Source organism: Eucyclogobius newberryi, unplaced genomic scaffold, assembly GCF_026437365.1.
Source record: "Eucyclogobius newberryi isolate DKJ021-1_F unplaced genomic scaffold, fEucNew1.0.hap1 SCAF_13, whole genome shotgun sequence".
Taxonomy (NCBI): domain Eukaryota; kingdom Metazoa; phylum Chordata; class Actinopteri; order Gobiiformes; family Gobiidae; genus Eucyclogobius; species Eucyclogobius newberryi.
The window spans coordinates 7,238,613-7,263,240 of record NW_027315757.1 but is presented as its reverse complement, the minus strand read 5'-3'; positions in this window follow the sequence as shown (position 1 = coordinate 7,263,240).

Genomic DNA, 24,628 nt, shown 5'->3' with positions numbered 1-24,628 from the left:
AGCGTCATACACATCATACGCGTCATTCACGTCATACGCGTCATACACATCACACACATCATACACTTCATACGCGTCATACACATCATACACATCATACACGTCATACGCGTCATACGCATCATACACATCATACACATCATACACATCATACACATCATACACATCACACACATAACACATAACACACATCACACACATCATACACATCATACACGTCATACGCGTCATACACATCATACACGTAATACGCGTCATACGCGTCATAAGCGTCATACACATCATACGCGTCATTCACGTCATATGCGTCATACACGTCACACACATCATACACTTCATACGCGTCATACACATCATACACATCACACACATCATACACATCATACACATCACACGCGTCATACACATCATACACGTCATACGCGTCATAAGCGTCATACACATCATACGCGTCATTCACGTCATACGCGTCATACACATCACACACATCATACACTTCATACGCGTCATACACATCATACACATCACACACATCATACACATCATACACGTCATACGCGTCATACGCATCATACACATCATACACATCATACACATCATACGCATCATACACATCACACACTTCATACGCGTCATACACATCACACACATCACACACATAACACATAACACACATCACACACATCATACACATCATACACGTCATACGCGTCATACACATCATATACATCACACACATCATACACATCATACACATCACACACATCATACACATCATACACATCATACACATCACACGCGTCATACACATCATACACGTCATACGCGTCATACACATCACACACATCATACACTTCATACGCGTCATACGCGTCATACACATCATACAAATCACACACATCACACACATCACACGCGTCATACACATCATACACGTCATACGCGTCATACGCATCATACACGTCATACGCGTCATACACATCACACGCGTCATACACATCATACACGTCATACACGTCATACGCGTCATACACATCATACACATCATACGCATCACACACATCATACGCATCATACGCATCACACACATCATACACATCAGACGCGTCATACACATCATACACATCACACACATCACACACAAAACACACATCACACACATCACACACATCATACACATCATACACATCATACGCATCATACGCATCACACACATCATACACATCACACGCGTCATACACATCACACGCGTCATACACATCACACACATCATACACGTCATACACATCATACACATCATACGCGTCATACACATCACACGCGTCATACACATCACACACATCACACACGTCATACGCGTCATACGCATCATACACATCATACGCGTCATACGCGTCATACACATTGTACGCGTCATTCACGTCATACGCGTCATACACAAAACACACATCATACACATCATACACATCATACGCGCCATACGCGTCATACACATCATACACATCATACACGTCTTACACGTCATACGCGTCATACACATCATACGCGTCATACGCATCATACACATCACACACATCACACACATAACACATAACACACATCATACACATCATACACTTCATACACTTCATATGCGTCATACGCATCATACACATCATACACATCATACGCGTCATACACATCACACGCATCATACACATCACACACATCACACACATCATACACATCACACGCATCACACACATCACACACATCACACACATCATACACATCACACACATCACACACATCACACACATCACACACATCACACACATCATACACATCACACACATCACACACATCATACACATCACACACATTATACACATCATACACATCACACACATCATACACATCATACACATCATACACATCACACGCGTCATACACATCACACGCATCACACACATCACACACATCATACACATCATACACATCATACACATCACACGCGTCATACACATCACACACATCATACACGTCATACGCGTCATATACATCATACACGTAATACGCGTCATACGCGTCATAAGCGTCATACACATCACACGCGTCATACACATCATACACGTCATACGCGTCATACGCGTCATACACATCACACACATCATACACTTCATACGCGTCATACACATCATACACATCACACACATCATACACATCATACACATCACACGCGTCATACACATCATACACGTCATACGCGTCATAAGCGTCATACACATCACACACATCATACACTTCATACGCGTCATACACATCATACACATCACACACATCATACACATCATACACGTCATACGCGTCATACGCATCATACACATCATACACATCATACACATCATACACATCATACACATCACACACATAACACATAACACACATCACACACATCATACACATCATACGCGTCATACGCGTCATAAGCGTCATACACATCATACGCGTCATTCACGTCATATGCGTCATACACGTCACACACATCATACACTTCATACGCGTCATACACATCATACACATCACACACATCATACACATCATACACATCACACGCGTCATACACGTCATACGCGTCATAAGCGTCATACACATCATACGCGTCATTCACGTCATACGCGTCATACACATCACACACATCATACACTTCATACGCGTCATACACATCATACACATCACACACATCATACACATCATACACATCATACACATCACACACATCATACACATCATACACATGATACACATCATACACATCATACACATCATACACATCATACACATCATACGCGTCATATGCATCATACACGTCATACGCGTCATACACATCACACACATCATATATGTGTATGACGTCATACGCGTCATACACATCACACACATCACACACATCATACACATCACACATATTGTACACATCATACACATCACACACATCATACACATCATACACATCATACACATCACACGCGTCATACACATCATACACTTCATACACATCACACGCATCACACACATCACACACATCATACACATCACACGCGTCATACACATCACACACATCATACACATCATACACATCACACACATCATACACATCATACACATCATACACATCACACGCGTCATACACATCATACACTTCATACACATCACACGCATCACACACATCACACACATCATACACTTCATACACATCATACACATCACACGCGTCATACACATCACACACATCATACACATCATACACATCATACACGTCATACGCGTCATACACATCATATACATCACACACATCATACACATCATACACATCACACACATCATACACATCATACACATCATACACATCACACGCGTCATACACATCATACACGTCATACGCGTCATACACATCACACACATCATACACTTCATACGCGTCATACGCGTCATACACATCATACAAATCACACACATCACACACATCACACGCGTCATACACATCATACACGTCATACGCGTCATACGCATCATACACGTCATACGCGTCATACACATCACACGCGTCATACACATCATACACATCATACGCGCCATACGCGTCATACACATCATACACGTCATACACGTCATACGCGTCATACACATCATACACATCATACGCATCACACACATCATACGCCTCATACGCATCACACACATCATACACATCAGACGCGTCATACACATCATACACATCACACACATCACACACAAAACACACATCACACACATCACACACATCATACACATCATACACATCATACGCATCACACACATCATACGCATCATACGCATCACACACATCATACACATCACACGCGTCATACACATCACACGCGTCATACACATCACACACATCATACACGTCATACACATCATACACATCATACGCGTCATACACATCACACGCGTCATACACATCACACACATCACACACGTCATACGCGTCATACGCATCATACACATCATACGCGTCATACGCGTCATACACATTGTACGCGTCATTCACGTCATACGCGTCATACACAAAACACACATCATACACATCATACACATCATACGCGCCATACGCGTCATACACATCATACACATCATACACGTCTTACACGTCATACGCGTCATACACATCATACGCGTCATACGAATCATACACATCACACACATCACACACATAACACATAACACACATCATACACATCATACACTTCATACACTTCATATGCGTCATACGCATCATACACATCATACACATCATACGCGTCAAACACATCACACGCATCATACACATCACACACATCACACACATCATACACATCACACGCATCACACACATCACACACATCACACACATCATACACATCACACACATCACACACATCACACACATCACACACATCACACACATCATACACATCACACACATCACACACATCATACACATCACACACATTATACACATCATACACATCACACACATCATACACATCATACACATCATACACATCACACTCGTCATACACATCACACGCATCACACACATCACACACATCATACACATCATACACATCACACACATCACACACATCATACACATCATACACATCACACACATCACACGCGTCATACATATCACACACATCATACACGTCATACGCGTCATACACATCATACACGTAATACGCGTCATACGCGTCATAAGCGTCATACACATCACACACATCACACACATCATACACATCATACACATCATACACATCACACACATCACACACATCATACACATCATACACATCATACACATCACACGCGTCATACACATCACACACATCATACACGTCATACGCGTCATACACATCATACACATCACACACATCATACACATCATACACATCACACGCGTCATACACATCATACACGTCATACGCGTCATAAGCGTCATACACATCACACACATCATACACTTCATACGCGTCATACACATCATACACATCACACACATCATACACATCATACACATCATACACATCACACGCGTCATACACATCATACACGTCATACGCGTCATAAGCGTCATACACATCATACGCGTCATTCACGTCATACGCGTCATACACATCACACACATCATACACTTCATACGCGTCATACACATCATACACATCATACACGTCATACGCGTCATACGCATCATACACATCATACACATCATACACATCATACACATCATACACATCACACACATAACACATAACACACATCACACACATCATACACATCATACACGTCATACGCGTCATACACATCATACACGTAATACGCGTCATACGCGTCATAAGCGTCATACACATCATACGCGTCATTCACGTCATATGCGTCATACACGTCACACACATCATACACTTCATACGCGTCATACACATCATACACATCACACACATCATACACATCATACACATCACACGCGTCATACACATCATACACGTCATACGCGTCATAAGCGTCATACACATCATACGCGTCATTCACGTCATACGCGTCATACACATCACACACATCATACACTTCATACGCGTCATACACATCATACACATCACACACATCATACACATCATACACGTCATACGCGTCATACGCATCATACACATCATACACATCATACACATCATACGCATCATACACATCACACACTTCATACGCGTCATACACATCACACACATCACACACATAACACATAACACACATCACACACATCATACACATCATACACGTCATACGCGTCATACACATCATATACATCACACACATCATACACATCATACACATCACACACATCATACACATCATACACATCATACACATCACACGCGTCATACACATCATACACGTCATACGCGTCATACACATCACACACATCATACACTTCATACGCGTCATACGCGTCATACACATCATACAAATCACACACATCACACACATCACACGCGTCATACACATCATACACGTCATACGCGTCATACGCATCATACACGTCATACGCGTCATACACATCACACGCGTCATACACAGCATACACGTCATACACGTCATACGCGTCATACACATCATACACATCATACGCATCACACACATCATACGCATCATACGCATCACACACATCATACACATCAGACGCGTCATACACATCATACACATCACACACATCACACACAAAACACACATCACACACATCACACACATCATACACATCATACACATCATACGCATCATACGCATCACACACATCATACACATCACACGCGTCATACACATCACACGCGTCATACACATCACACACATCATACACGTCATACACATCATACACATCATACGCGTCATACACATCACACGCGTCATACACATCACACACATCACACACGTCATACGCGTCATACGCATCATACACATCATACGCGTCATACGCGTCATACACATTGTACGCGTCATTCACGTCATACGCGTCATACACAAAACACACATCATACACATCATACACATCATACGCGCCATACGCGTCATACACATCATACACATCATACACGTCTTACACGTCATACGCGTCATACACATCATACGCGTCATACGCATCATACACATCACACACATCACACACAACACATAACACACATCATACACATCATACACTTCATACACTTCATATGCGTCATACGCATCATACACATCATACACATCATACACATCATACGCGTCATACACATCACACGCATCATACACATCACACACATCACACACATCATACACATCACACGCATCACACACATCACACACATCACACACATCATACACATCACACACATCACACACATCACACACATCACACACATCACACACATCATACACATCACACACATCACACACATCATACACATCACACACATTATACACATCATACACATCACACACATCATACACATCATACACATCATACACATCACACGCGTCATACACATCACACGCATCACACACATCACACACATCATACACATCATACACATCACACACATCACACACATCATACACATCATACACATCATACACATCACACGCGTCATACACATCACACACATCATACACGTCATACGCGTCATACACATCACACACATCATACGCGTCATACGCGTCATAAGCGTCATACGCGTCATACACATCATACACATCATACGCATCATACACATCACACACATCACACACATCATACACATCACACACATCATACACATCACACGCGTCATACACATCACACACATCACACACATCATACACATCATACACATCACACACATCACACACATCATACACATCATACACATCATACACATCACACGCGTCATACACATCACACACATCATACACGTCATACGCGTCATACACATCATACACGTAATACGCGTCATACGCGTCATAAGCGTCATACACATCACACGCGTCATACACATCATACACGTCATACGCGTCATAAGCGTCATACACATCATACACATCATACACTTCATACACATCATACACATCACACGCGTCATACACATCATACACGTCATACGCGTCATAAGCGTCATACACATCATACACATCATACACTTCATACACATCATACACATCATACACATCACACACATCATACACTTCATACGCGTCATACACATCATACACATCACACACATCATACACATCATACACGTCATACGCGTCATACGCATCATACACATCATACACATCATACACATCATACGCATCATACACATCACACACTTCATACGCGTCATACACATCACACACATCACACACATAACACATAACACACATCACACACATCATACACATCATACAGGTCATACGCTTCATACGCATCATACACATCATACACAGCATACACATCATACGCATCATACACATCACACACGTCATACACATCATACACGTCATACGCGTCATACGCGTCATACACATCATACACATCATACGCATCATACACATCACACACATCACACACATCATACACATCACACACATCATACACATCACACGCGTCATACACATCACACACATCACACACATCATACACATCATACACATCACACACATCACACACATCATACACATCACACGCGTCATACACATCACACACATCATACACATCATACACATCACACGCATCACACACATCATACACATCACACACATCATACACATCACACACATCATACACATCATACACATCACACACATCATGCACATCATACACATCATACACGTCACACACGTCATACGCATCATACGCATCATACACATCATACACATCATACACGTCACACGCGTCATACACGTCATACGCATCATACGCATCATACACATCACACACATCACACACATCATACACATCACACGCGTCATACACATCACACACATCACACACATCATACACATCATACACATCACACACATCACACACATCATACACATCACACACATCATACACATCATACACATCACACGCATCACACACATCATACACATCACACACATCATACACATCACACACATCATGCACATCATACACATCATACACGTCACACACTTCATACGCGTCATACGCGTCATACGCGTCATACGCATCACACACGTCACACACGTCATACGCGTAATACGCGTCATACGCGTCATACACATCACACGCATCATACGCGTCACACGTGTCATACACGTCATACACATCACACACTTCATACAAGTCATACGCGTCACACACGTCACACACATCATACGCGTCATACACATCATGCACATCATACACGTCATACGCGTCATACGCGTCATACACATCATACACATCATACACATCATACACGTCATACGCGTCATACACTTCATACACATCACACACGTCACACACATCATACGCGTCATACACATCATACACATCATACACGTCATACAAGTCATACAAGTCATACGCGTCATACGCGTCATACACATCATACACGTCACACACTTCATACAAGTCATACGCGTCATACGCGTCATACACATCATACACATCACACACTTCATACAAGTCATACGCGTCATACGCGTCATACACATCATACACGTCAAACACATCACACACTTCATACAAGTCATACGCGTCACACGCGTCATACACATCATACGCGTCATACACATCATACACATCATACACATCATACACGTCATACGCGTCATACGCGTCATACACATCATACACATCATACACATCATACACATCATACACATCATACACGTCATACGCGTCATACAATTCATACACATCACACACGTCACACACATCATACGCGTCATACACATCATACACATCATACACATCACACACTTCATACAAGTCATACGCGTCATACGCGTCATACACATCACACACGTCACACACATCATACGCGTCATACACATCATACACATCATACACATCACACACTTCATACAAGTCATACGCGTCATACACGTCAAACACATCACACACTTCATACAAGTCATACGCGTCATACGCGTCATACACATCATACGCGTCATACACATCATACACATCATACACATCATACACGTCATACGCGTCATACGCGTCATACACATCATACACATCATACACATCATACACATCATACACATCATACACGTCATACGCGTCATACACTTCATACACATCACACACGTCACACACATCATACGCGTCATACACATCATACACATCATACACATAATACGCGTCATACGCGTCATACACATCACACACATCATACACTTCATACGCGTCATACACATCATACACATCACACACATCATACACATCATACACGTCATACGCGTCATACGCATCATACACATCATACACATCATACACATCATACGCATCATACACATCACACACTTCATACGCGTCATACACATCACACACATCACACACATAACACATAACACACATCACACACATCATACACATCATACAGGTCATACGCGTCATACGCATCATACACATCATACACAGCATACACATCATACGCATCATACACATCACACACGTCATACACATCATACACGTCATACGCGTCATACGCGTCATACACATCATACACATCATACGCATCATACACATCACACACATCACACACATCATACACATCACACACATCATACACATCACACACATCATACACATCACACACATCACACACATCATACACATCATACACATCACACACATCACACACATCATACACATCACACGCGTCATACACATCACACACATCATACACATCATACACATCACACGCATCACACACATCATACACATCACACACATCATACACATCATACACATCACACACATCATGCACATCATACACATCATACACGTCACACACGTCATACGCATCATACGCATCATACACATCATACACATCATACACGTCACACGCGTCATACACGTCATACGCATCATACGCATCATACACATCACACACATCACACACATCATACACATCACACGCGTCATACACATCACACACATCACACACATCATACACATCATACACATCACACACATCACACACATCATACACATCACACACATCATACACATCATACACATCACACGCATCACACACATCATACACATCACACACATCATACACATCACACACATCATGCACATCATACACATCATACACGTCACACACTTCATACGCGTCATACGCGTCATACGCGTCATACGCATCACACACGTCACACACGTCATACGCGTAATACGCGTCATACGCGTCATACACATCACACGCATCATACGCGTCACACGTGTCATACACGTCATACACATCACACACTTCATACAAGTCATACGCGTCACACACGTCACACACATCATACGCGTCATACACATCATGCACATCATACACGTCATACGCGTCATACGCGTCATACACATCATACACATCATACACATCATACACGTCATACGCGTCATACACTTCATACACATCACACACGTCACACACATCATACGCGTCATACACATCATACACATCATACACGTCATACAAGTCATACAAGTCATACAAGTCATACGCGTCATACGCGTCATACACATCATACACGTCACACACTTCATACAAGTCATACGCGTCATACGCGTCATACACATCATACACATCATACACATCACACACTTCATACAAGTCATACGCGTCATACGCGTCATACACATCATACACGTCAAACACATCACACACTTCATACAAGTCATACGCGTCACACGCGTCATACACATCATACGCGTCATACACATCATACACATCATACACATCATACACATCACACGCGTCATACACATCATACACATCATACACATCATACACATCATACACTTCATACGCATCACACACGTCACACACGTCATACGCGTCATACGCGTCATACACATCACACACGTCACACACATCATACGCGTCATACACATCATACACATCATACACATCACACACTTCATACAAGTCATACGCGTCATACACGTCAAACACATCACACACTTCATACAAGTCATACGCGTCATACGCGTCATACACATCATACGCGTCATACACATCATACACATCATACACATCATACACGTCATACGCGTCATACGCGTCATACACATCATACACATCATACACATCATACACATCATACACATCATACACGTCATACGCGTCATACACTTCATACACATCACACACGTCACACACATCATACGCGTCATACACATCATACACATCATACACATCATACACATCATACACATCATACACATCATACACGTCATACGCGTCATACACTTCATACACATCACACACGTCACACACATCATACGCGTCATACGCGTCATACACATCATACACATCATACACATCATACACATCATACACATCATACACGTCATACGCGTCATACACTTCATACACATCACACACGTCACACACATCATACGCGTCATACACATCATACACATCATTCACGTCATACGCGTCATACACATCACACACATCATACACTTCATACGCGTCATACACATCATACACATCACACACATCATACACATCATACACGTCATACGCGTCATACGCATCATACACATCATACACATCATACACATCATACGCATCATACACATCACACACTTCATACGCGTCATACACATCACACACGTCACACACGTCATACGCGTAATACGCGTCATACGCGTCATACACATCACACGCATCATACGCGTCACACGTGTCATACACGTCATACACATCACACACTTCATACAAGTCATACGCGTCACACACGTCACACACATCATACGCGTCATACACATCATGCACATCATACACGTCATACGCGTCATACGCGTCATACACATCATACACATCATACACATCATACACGTCATACGCGTCATACACTTCATACACATCACACACGTCACACACATCATACGCGTCATACACATCATACACATCATACACGTCATACAAGTCATACAAGTCATACAAGTCATACGCGTCATACGCGTCATACACATCATACACGTCACACACTTCATACAAGTCATACGCGTCATACGCGTCATACACATCATACACATCATACACATCACACACTTCATACAAGTCATACGCGTCATACACATCATACACGTCAAACACATCACACACTTCATACAAGTCATACGCGTCACACGCGTCATACACATCATACGCGTCATACACATCATACACATCATACACATCATACACATCATACACTTCATACGCATCACACACGTCACACACGTCATACGCGTCATACGCGTCATACACATCACACACGTCACACACATCATACGCGTCATACACATCATACACATCATACACATCACACACTTCATACAAGTCATACGCGTCATACACGTCAAACACATCACACACTTCATACAAGTCATACGCGTCATACGCGTCATACACATCATACGCGTCATACACATCATACACATCATACACATCATACACGTCATACGCGTCATACGCGTCATACACATCATACACATCATACACATCATACACATCATACACATCATACACGTCATACGCGTCATACACTTCATACACATCACACACGTCACACACATCATACGCGTCATACACATCATACACATCATACACATCATACACATCATACACATCATACACATCATACACGTCATACGCGTCATACACTTCATACACATCACACACGTCACACACATCATACGCGTCATACGCGTCATACACATCATACACATCATACACATCATACACATCATACACATCATACACGTCATACGCGTCATACACTTCATACACATCACACACGTCACACACATCATACGCGTCATACACATCATACACATCATTCACGTCATACGCGTCATACACATCACACACATCATACACTTCATACGCGTCATACACATCATACACATCACACACATCATACACATCATACACGTCATACGCGTCATACGCATCATACACATCATACACATCATACACATCATACGCATCATACACATCACACACTTCATACGCGTCATACACATCACACACATCACACACATAACACATAACACACATCACACACATCATACACATCATACAGGTCATACGCGTCATACGCATCATACACATCACACACTTCATACACATCATACGCGTCATACACATCATACACATCACACACGTCACACACATCATACGCGTCACACGCGTCATACACATCACACGCGTCATACACATCATACACATCATACACATCATACACATCACACGCGTCATACACATCATACACATCATACACATCATACACATCATACACTTCATACGCATCACACACGTCACACACGTCATACGCGTCATACACATCATACACTTCATACTTTTCATACGCGTCACACGCGTCATACACATCATACGCGTCATACACATCACACACATCATACGCGTCACACGCGTCATGTCTCTCGGCTGGCCTGGGAACGCCTCGGGATCCCCCCGGAGGAGTTAGAGGAAGTGTCTGGGGAGAAGGAAGTCTGGGAGTCCCTGCTCAGACTGCTGCCCCCGCGACCCGGCCCCGGATAAAGCGGCAGAAGATGGATGGATGGATAAGAAAAGAAAAGAACCAAAAACGCCACCGGGCTTACACCCGGAAAAGTAACTAAAAGGACACACATGTTCGTTCTTGATTACACAGAGGCAGATTCCAGTTCAATGCAATGTATTTAACAGTCTACTAATTTAATAAATACTTTTACAAAACAAGCTCATCCAGTGGAGGTAATCACAGTTCATATCCTGATGTTCGTTTATACGTGGATGTACAGTCTTTTAGATCGAGTTCAGTGGACCTGGACAAACACGGCACAGACGTCCATAACAACAGAGGGCGGGGCAAGGCAACGGCTCCAGCGCACACGGTTGTTGGTTGCATGTAAAAAGTGGGCGGTGTTTACAGCAGACAGCGCGTCATGTGATCTGACCATGGAGCTGACAAAAAGGCCTTTTCTACATCATTTAACTGAGGTTTTGCAAAAAGTGAAGGACACAAGAGCAGATTGATGGATGTGCTGCAAAAGAAAGTTTATCTCACGTAGAATAGACAACAACAGCACATGATCGTTCAAACCATGAATTCATTCTGGTTGTAGCAGTGGCTCAGAAGTATTATTCATCTCCAAAGAAAGTAAAGCAGAAAAACTACAGGACAAACAGCTCACTAAGGCAGGTGTCTGCTAAAGGTAAGACTGACTTTTACTTTCTACAAAAATAAAACTAGATCTAAAAGGATGACTTTAAAAACAGTCAGTCCTGCCCATAAGTCTGACTAGCTCAGTAATTAGAGCAAGAGGGTCGTGAGTTCAAGTTTTTTCATAATTTTTTGTCACTCATGTTTTAAATCAGAAAACCAAGATTTACATCAGTTTCTTGAAAAAGTAAATGTAAGTAAATGCCACCTCTGCTGTTCTGTTCAACGTTTTGTGGGGGGAGGAGCTCTCTCAAAAGGCAAAAAGGCCATGGTCTTTGCCTTTGAAGGGTTTTTGTATGTAACTGAACTAAAAGCACATTATATTGGCCCGAATGAACCCCCTCCTGTTCTTTTTGGGCTAAGCCCCGGATGTTTAAAATGTCTGGCTCCACCTCTGGTTAAATCAGAACAAAAACAGACTGAGACCCAGAATAACTGATATAATCTCTGTGAAGTCCACTGTGTCTCAACCACCAAATATTCTCATGACATAAGATAAGATAACCTTTATTTGTCCTAAAAGGGGAAATTCTAGTGTTGCAACATAACAGCTATTTTTCAGTGCATCACCGCTCTCACTGAGTTACAATTACACACTAAATAATAGTCAATATGTCACCTCTAGTGTGCGGCCCGGCCCTTGGTTCATTTTTCTGTATCCGGCCCTCAGTGAAAAACGTTTGGAGACCCCTGACCTAGGAAAAAGAGGCCAGCCTATTCTAAAGCTGCGTGATTGGTTTTGTCTTCACATGTTTTGAAATGGTAAGAAGAAACATTATTTTGTAGTATTGGTTTTAGTGGCAGTTTCATGTGTTTCAACAGAACCACAGGGGCTCCGGAGAAGCTTTTTAAAACAACTCTGTTAAAGTTATAACACCTAAGTTTCCCTGTCTTGCGCCTCTAGAGGTCACAAGTGCCACTGCACTGTCGCTAAATGTTAAAATGCTAACACTGTGAGTGTTTCAATCATCTTTTCAACACTTTAGTTGAACCGTGGCTACTGGTGGAGGGTCACGAGAAAAGTAAAAGAAGATTTACAAAAAAAAAATCTTCTGTCTTGTCTCAGAAGCTCGTAGAGGTTTGTACCGTAGTTCTATGTTTGCAGTTTCTTGTATGTTTTGTCAGGGCTTGTTGTAGTAATCTATAAACTAAAATCGCTTAATAAGCATATAATTACATGAGCATGAATGATAGTGGGCAATACCATTCATAGCCAAAATCAATCAGTTTTGCACAAAATGACTGTCACAAGATTAGCTTCTGAATGGATATAAAGAGGTCTTCCAGTGTTTGCAGTGGGCTACAAGTCGGTAAATTGTGAGTTTTCCCTTTTTTTGTGTGTTTATTTTATGTTATCGCTATTTTCAGCCATCATTCTTGTCTTCATCGTCCAAAGAGTCACCTCCAGCTAGAGGGAGAGGTAGGGGAGAGGGGAGAGGGGAGAGGGGAGAGTGGGGTAGGTGCAGGAGCAGGGGAGGCGTGAACCCCTGAGACGGCCCTAGGAGAAGGTCACACATGGGCGTCTCCTTTCTAGATGCAGGAGTTTTGCTGCATCTTTGCAGTTGATGACGACCCAGGACCTGGAGAAGAACTGTGTGAAAACTGTTTACTCCATCTCATACTTTGGCACAATCACACCTCTTGTTATGAAGTCCACTGCAAGATGTGAGGAAAAGAGCTCTTCAGAGTTAACGCTCAGAGGTAACGCTTCCTCCGGGGGCAAAATACGGCCCCATATGTCCTTTGAAGAACTTTGATCATAGTATCATCATTTTCCTCTCATTTAAAAAGATCGCATAAACAATGTGGAAAAGATTCTGTTGTGAGTGATTTCAGAGCACAAACCAGTTCCTGTCATGATCAGGGCGGAGCATGGCAGAGTTCTGATGCCACAGGAAGTATCTCTGAGGATGTGGAGGTGGACCCAGAAAGTGTTGATGAGACAATGGCACTATTTTATCTTAAACTGAGAATGTTACTTCTCCCAGCATCAACTATCCAAACAATAATAGAGGATTTTCACCAGTTCATGATGTTAGTTAGTTAGTTAGTTAGTTAGTTAGTTAGTTTGTTTGTTTGTTTTAAAATGTTGTGAAAATTGCGTTCACTTGGCATCACTGAAAATGACCCTCAAGCTCTTATTAATGATCTGAAAGAAGATGATTATTTTACACCTTCACAATTCTGAAAACAGGATAAAAACTCAAACTCAAGACAACAAACTTGTTGAAATATGTTGAAGCAGGAGTAATGTAACCAGTTCATGTATCATTGTATAATCACACAAAATCTTTCTTATTTTTGTTTGATATTATGTTCAACATGCCTGGTATTTGTTTTATTGTGCTGTCAGTGTCCTCCAGCCCCTTCTTCTTCGTGTGTTCCCTTTATAAATGTGATGGACGTGACTTCCTCTTCCCTTTTATTATCTCTGTGTGGGGAAGAGCTCAGTCATCCCTCGGGTCGTCCTTCATGTTTTATATGTTGTATATTGATTTAATTGTGTTATATCCCTTTTAGTTTGGGCTGGAGTTGCCTCGTGGCACGGTTGAATTTATTTGTGTGTTTTTCTGTTTACCAGAATAAATGGATAAAACCGTGTCTCGTGACCACTCGATTCATCCACAACGCAGGAACGATCCGGTCACACTTGTTTGGGAGGACATGAAGCATTGAACGCTTTGCTCAGTTCGTACACATATGACAAACCTCTTTTTGAGCAAGTCTGTAAATCAGTTCAATGACATGTCTGGAACAGTCAAAATAATTGAAGACATCCCACACCACAATCTAGCTTTAGGATTCATTATTCATCAGGATCAATTTGAAGTGGCCAATGGTCTCGAGTCATGAAAGAAGCACAAAAAATAATGTCTGTTTATAGGAAATAAACAACCAAATGTGACGTGGGAAAAGGAATCACTTCAGTCCAAATGCTGTCTTGACGTGAATCTTGTGGTAAGTGTGTAAAGGTGATTCGAGCAATAACTTGAGGTCCCTTAACATTGGAGGGTTTTGGAAAGTGGTTGGAAAGGCAACAAAATAGTGCCCTGGCCCCGCCCCCTGGAAGAAGCTCCTGTTAACGTAACCTCTGAGGGGGAAAATAAGGCCCATAGTGTTTGTTAAGACTACTACGACTACTTGGAGACAAAATTGGAGTGAAAATTGGTCAGGCAGCTAGAGTTGAACTGAGAAAAGTACTTGCTCTTATCTGTGCACCTGCTGTTTCATCTGGAGTGTGTACTGGAAAGCTCCATGAAGAATGTTTGTTTTTCTGAAACAAAGAAAACTTCCCCTGACAACAAACTACAGCCCAATCATCACTGCGAGACCCATTGTGCTCAGCCCATTATCCAATTTGGCCCACTCATTTGTTTATGGACACTATGCTTCAATGTGCCAGGAAAAGGATATTGAGGAGATGATTCACTACATAATCATCATTATTTTGTTGTATTTATCTTTTCACCCATCTCTCTAACACTTACATCTTATTATTCCCTTTTCTACAAATCACTTTTTTAAAAAATCAGTAGAACGTGTCCAATTTAGAGATCACCAGGAGGGCGCCGACAGATATGTGGATAATTGCAGACAAAATTGCCCTGTTGACTGCCCAGTGTGCAGTGGTGTGCTGATGCAAAATGCAAAAGCCTTCACTGATCAGCCGAGGATATGATTCTCTTCTACTACAGAGTCAAAATAGAATAGAAAATGAATGGACCCATCAGCCCCAGGCAGCATCGTTCCACAGACTCCTTTGGGTGGACACGTTTGCCACTAGAAGAAACCAAAGAACCATTGGAGACAAAGAGGAAACAAACATTAGAAATATATTTGAGAGAAAGGAAGAATGGAGGTGAGAGCTAATGTCAAAGAAATAATGAGTGTGACTTTCTCCTTACTCTTCTCTTCCAACGCCATCGCTGAGTTTAAACCAAAGTGGCCCTACCTTTTCACCCAAAAAGGCCTGTTCAGTCAGTTTGAACTTCTAACTGACCTGTGTTGAGCCCACTGGAGCTGGCATTGGAGGAATGTGGGAGGGCTATTTTAGAGTTCTTCAAAAGAAAACAGAAACGTTAAAGAAGATCTCAAATTGAGCGCAGATGTAGAAGTCCCTTTTGTGGAGTTACAGCTTGTGGCACTCTTTGGAGAACTCAACAGCGTTGTCCTGCACAGGCAAGACACATGGAGCTACAGCATAAAGTCGGACATCAGGCATTCAACTCTCAGTCTGAACCCAGGTCTGAGAGTCCAGGGGCCTCATTCATAAAGACTGGTACACAACAAAACAAAGGCCAAAATGTGCGTACGCATTTTGTATTGAGTATGATCTATAAAAAATACTTCACGTGAAAATGTCACGGAGTCTGGAACTTGTGTGGAAGCTGCGCAAAGTTTGGGCAGAGGTGAAATAGCGACATACATGGCAGGTTGGTCTAATGACCATTAGCACAAAAGTTATTTTAGTAATGATCACCTATCGATCAGGAAGGGAAGATCACAATAGTAATTAGTAAAAACAGACAAGAACCAATATTCCGTACAACGTAAGACCACCTTAATTAGTCCTTTTAGTAATAATAATTATTTTCACACAAATTCAACTGTGGTTTGTGGAAGTCACGTCCAAATTGTCAATGCACATTAGCACAATGTTATTCAATTAAGTGCCATATGACAATGGTAAAAATAAGCAAAGTACAATCAAAATGAGTACAGTTGAAATCAATGACGGTTTCGGTGAGGCCATTTGTGGTATTCAATTCAGTGTATTTACCGTGACAGTAGAAGTACTGCGAGGACTGACCATGGCACTCTTGGCACTGTTAGAAGAGTGCGCAGTGGAACGTAGCCTCCGGAGAGAGGGTCTTCAACCACAGAGAGGATTTATTGGCCCATGATGATGAATGGCGATTCAAGGGCTGTAATTTCACAGCTGTGTGCAGAATTGGGTCCGGGATTTGAGGGCAGAACACGCCGAAACCACGCCATCTCCGTCCAGCCCAAAGTCCTAACGACACTGGGCTTCCTCGCTACTGGCTCATACCAGCGTGAGATGGCTGACAGGTTAGTCTTGGATGGCATTATAAGAATGAGCACACACTACATCAGGTTTCCCCACACTGTGGTGGAGCAGGCCAACATCAAAGGTCAAGTGTGTTATGTGTAAACACATAAAACACACACACAATTAAATTCATTTTCGTAACGCCCAAAATCACAATCACGGATTAAACAATGTTCATAGGGAACCCCCCCCCCACCCACACACACACACACACACACACACACACATACACACACACACACACACACACACACACACATACATACACACACACACACACACACACATACATACACACTTTGGTTTATTTGTGTGTATGAAAAGGGGCAGAAGGAAGTAGGCTACAAACTTAAAATTACATATTCCATGAACAAAATGACAAGAGCTCAGTCAGAGAACTTACTTTCAGAATTGACCAGTTCGGCCACAGTTATATATATTAATGATATATATAGTTCAGGCGCTGGAACGTGAGCCGTGAGGGCAGCAGTGACATCACCTGTCCCTCTTCTCAGGTGACTTCGTTCCTCTACATCAGCGTTTACGTGATGGCTGTTTTCTTAATGGCTATAGAGAGATCACTTTTTTTTCAAATTGGGATGTCATGTGCTTTGAGTCTCTCCCAACAAATGATAAATGTATGTTATGTGTCACAAAATTTGCCAATGATTATAAAAATTATCATGAAATCAATGAAACTAGCATAATCGAACCGATACTGCATGATACTGTGTGATACTGTGTGATTGTGTAATATTGTGTGATGATATAGGTAGAAGGAGACAGGGATTATTGATTGAATTGTGTATTTTTCTGGAATGTATAGGCCATGGAAATAGTGTTTATTGCTTCCCAAACCAAAATAAGGGCACTTACAGTATCTTAATGCCTGAGTGCGCTTTCTGCCATCTTTGATGTGCATTTAGGCAAGAGGATTCCGAGAGTGGGGACAAGAATGACGTTCTAAAGGGCTTTTGAAGTCATAGCATTAGCAGAAAGCAGCTTTCTATTCATTCTGCTTCTGCGACTAAAATAACCGACGCAGAGAGAACTTTGTTGGGCAAGCGGCAGTTGTTTTCAATAAGTTTTGATTTCCAGAAGAGCTGCAGTGTGTGCTGGAGCATTGCCTCGCCCTTTATGTTTTAAATTTGGACCTGTTTGGGACACTGTGAGGCAGTGTGACCCTGTGCCACACCAGCCACTAGACTGCAAAATTAAAAGGGCATTTCTAACGTATGTTTCTACTGTAATGAGCCCAAAATTCCAGTAAAAGCTCTCAAATACTTCTTTATTGGACAGGATTCATGAACACGGTCAAAAGACTGTTCCTCCTTGATTTGCAACATCTGGCACTGCTGATTACAGGTCTTAAATAGGCAGAGAAAGCCACAGAAACACATATAGTGCCACATAGTGGCCGGAGGTGTTGTAACCTGTGTGGCTTTGGGAACCGCAAGAAAACAAACTTCTGTGATGATTGAAAACATCCAAACCAGTGCAAACCTGGACAGATCAGGAGCCACAGGTAAAAACTCAGGTCAGAGTGTAATAAAGTACTAACATGACTGTGTCCACACTAATGTGACTGAACACAACGCACGTATTTGATTCACTACATGAATAATTTGTTACTAAGATCATTTTAAACTATAAAAATAGTGCATATTGAGTTTGTAATATCAGAAGTCCATGTTCCTGTACTATTGTGGTCCTTGTCTCACAGACTGTGCATGGCTGTGACTGTCTGCAGAACAATTACCGTATTTTCCGGACTATAAGTTGCACTTTTTTACATAGTTTTGGCCGCGGTGCGACTTATACTCAGGAGTGACTTATTTCTGATAGTTTTCGTTATTTTCACACTGACAACCGCATTTCATATGTCAACCACAAGAACGCTGTAAAGAGCCACAGAAGAAAACATCTGCGCTTCCTCTACCTCTGGAGTTTGGGGAGTTGTTTAGAAAGGACCAATAGATCTGTGGAAGGAACACAGAGTGTGATGGTGCTAACTGCCCCACCATTTCTCCACCCAGCGTGCCTTCCCAGCTCTGTCACGGCCCGAGTGTGTCGTGTCTGTTTACAGAGCGCTCATGTATTTCACAAGCGCCCATTCATAAATATCCAGGTAGCTTCCTGCTCCGTCTCCCTCTCACGGCGTGTTGTTGCAGCTGAGGTTGATCTGGACTGAGCGGCTCTGATATGATATGACTCTGATTACTTTGAGCGATGAATCCCACTCTCTCCGGGTAGAGCGGTCAGATCCACTGGCCCGCAGGTTGGCGGTGTGATCGCAGCTGCCTCAGGTAAATACTGCTGATGTGTCCTTAGGCAAGACACTGGTGTGTGATTGTGTATGTGAAAAGCTAGCACTCCACTTCATCTTGCAGCATCTGGACTCCCCGGGAACCTACGCCAGGATCCTGTTTGTGGGCTTCAGCTCTGCATTCAGCACCATCCTCCTGCTCTGCTCCAGGACAAGCTCTCCCAGCTCAACGTGCCTGACTCCACCTGCAGGTGGATCTCCGACTTACTGACGGATCGGACGCAGTGCGTCCGGCTGGGGAAGAATGTTTTAGACGCTCGGACTATCAGCACAGGAACTCCACAGGGCTGTGTTCTCTTCTCCCTGTACACAAACTGCTGCACCTCCAGCCACGCCTCCGTAAAACTAATTAAGTTTGAGGATGACACCACCCTCATCGGGCTCATCTCCGACGGGGATGAGTCTGTCTACAGGAGAGAGGTGAAACCGCTGGTGTCCTGGTGCAGCGGTAACAACCTGGAGTTCAACGCCCAGAAAACAGTGGAGATGACCATGGACTACAGGAAAGTCACTGCACCCCAGCCCCCCCTCACTATCACAGACTCCCCCATCTCCACTGTGGACTCCCTCCACTTTCTCTGCACCACCATCTCCCAGGACCTCAAGTGAGAGCTCACCATCAGCTCCCTCATCAAGAAGGCCCAGCAGAGGATGTACTTCCTGCGGCAGCTGAGGTTAGCCAATCTGACAGCGGAGATGATAGTGCAGTTCTACAAGGCTGTCATTGAGTCCATCCTCACCTCCTCCATCACGTGTGATATGCTGGAGCCACAGCCAGGGACAAACAGAGACTACAGCACATTGTGCGCTCTGCAGGAGGCCACTCCCCTCAGGCAGGAGGCTACGGTCCATCCGGACCAGTACCTTCCGCCACAAGAACAGTTTCTTTCCCTCTGCCGTTGGACTCATGAACACTGCATAAGCACCTTGCACCCATCGCACTGCTCACTTGTATTGCACAAATGCACTACATAACTTTATATTTTATATTTCACATTTAGTATGTACATATCATGCCGTTTTGTATTCAGTGTTCAATGTTTGTTGTCTGTGTTGCACCGAACCACCAGGACAAGTTCCTATGTCTGTGAACTTTTGTTCGTCGACAAATGACAATAAACACTCTGATTCTGATTCTGATTCTGATTCTGATTCTGATTCCGATTCTGATTCTGATTCTGATTCTGAATGGGTGACTGGATCCTTGATGTAAAGCGCCTTGAGTGCCTTGATGGTAGAAAAGCGCTATATATGTGACCATTGACGATGGGCGTGCCAAGTCTCAACAGCAGGGATGGTGGCAATGGTGTCCAAAACATTTACAGCCTGACTTTACAAATGACTCTCAAAAATGGTCAAACATGTATCATTTATGCTAAATAAATTGAAATTAGATAGCAGTTCCATCTGTTCTAATACCGGTATATTTAAATGGACTTCATTGAACTCCACATGAACAGGAGGAATGCTGTTTTGTAATCATTGATGCATATATTAGCTACTATGAAGCTTTGGCTGCAGCACCTGATGTGAATGTGGCACGGCTCTGGGAAAAGAGGTGATAATGAGATACAGAACAGAATAACTGAGAGGAAACATTCACTGACAAAGTGTCATGCTTTATAAATAAGGTAACATTAGTTACAGCGTTCTTCTCAGTCAAATATCTATTTTTGAAACCAGTTCAAGAATTTATTAAAATATAATAGACAATCTAGTTTAAATGTCATTGTATTATTATCTTATCCTCACATTTATTGAAGAAATAAAAACAAATGTATGAATATAATAATTAAGGTTTTTTGAATTAATGTTAGTTATTACATTTGGTAACCTTACATGGGCCTAAAAAAAGATCATACTTCAGACATAGTTGTTTATTAGTTAACAGACTAAACTAGGACTGAAATGTAATTGTAACTAGTCATTGAAATAAAGTTCCAAACATGCCATAAGCTGAGAAAAGTTTAATGACTCAAATTGAGATATGGAAGATGTATTTGATGCAACGACTTTTACGTTCTGGACAAATAATTTAACATTGGCAATACATTAATTCATTCTCTGTATATCTATTGTTCAGAACCTTAAAATTATCTTAAATGTAGTAAAATTAAGGCATTTGTTGATTAAATATAAGAGCAATCTAGTTGAAAGTCAACAGCATGCAGGTGCTTAAAAGTATTTAACATTCGACCAATAGGAACATGTGCATCAGCAATAGAAGGGGCCCAGAGTGGACCCTCTCTCTGCCGAACACCACGGGACAAAGGGGACATTTCAGACAGGATGTTGTTGATGGA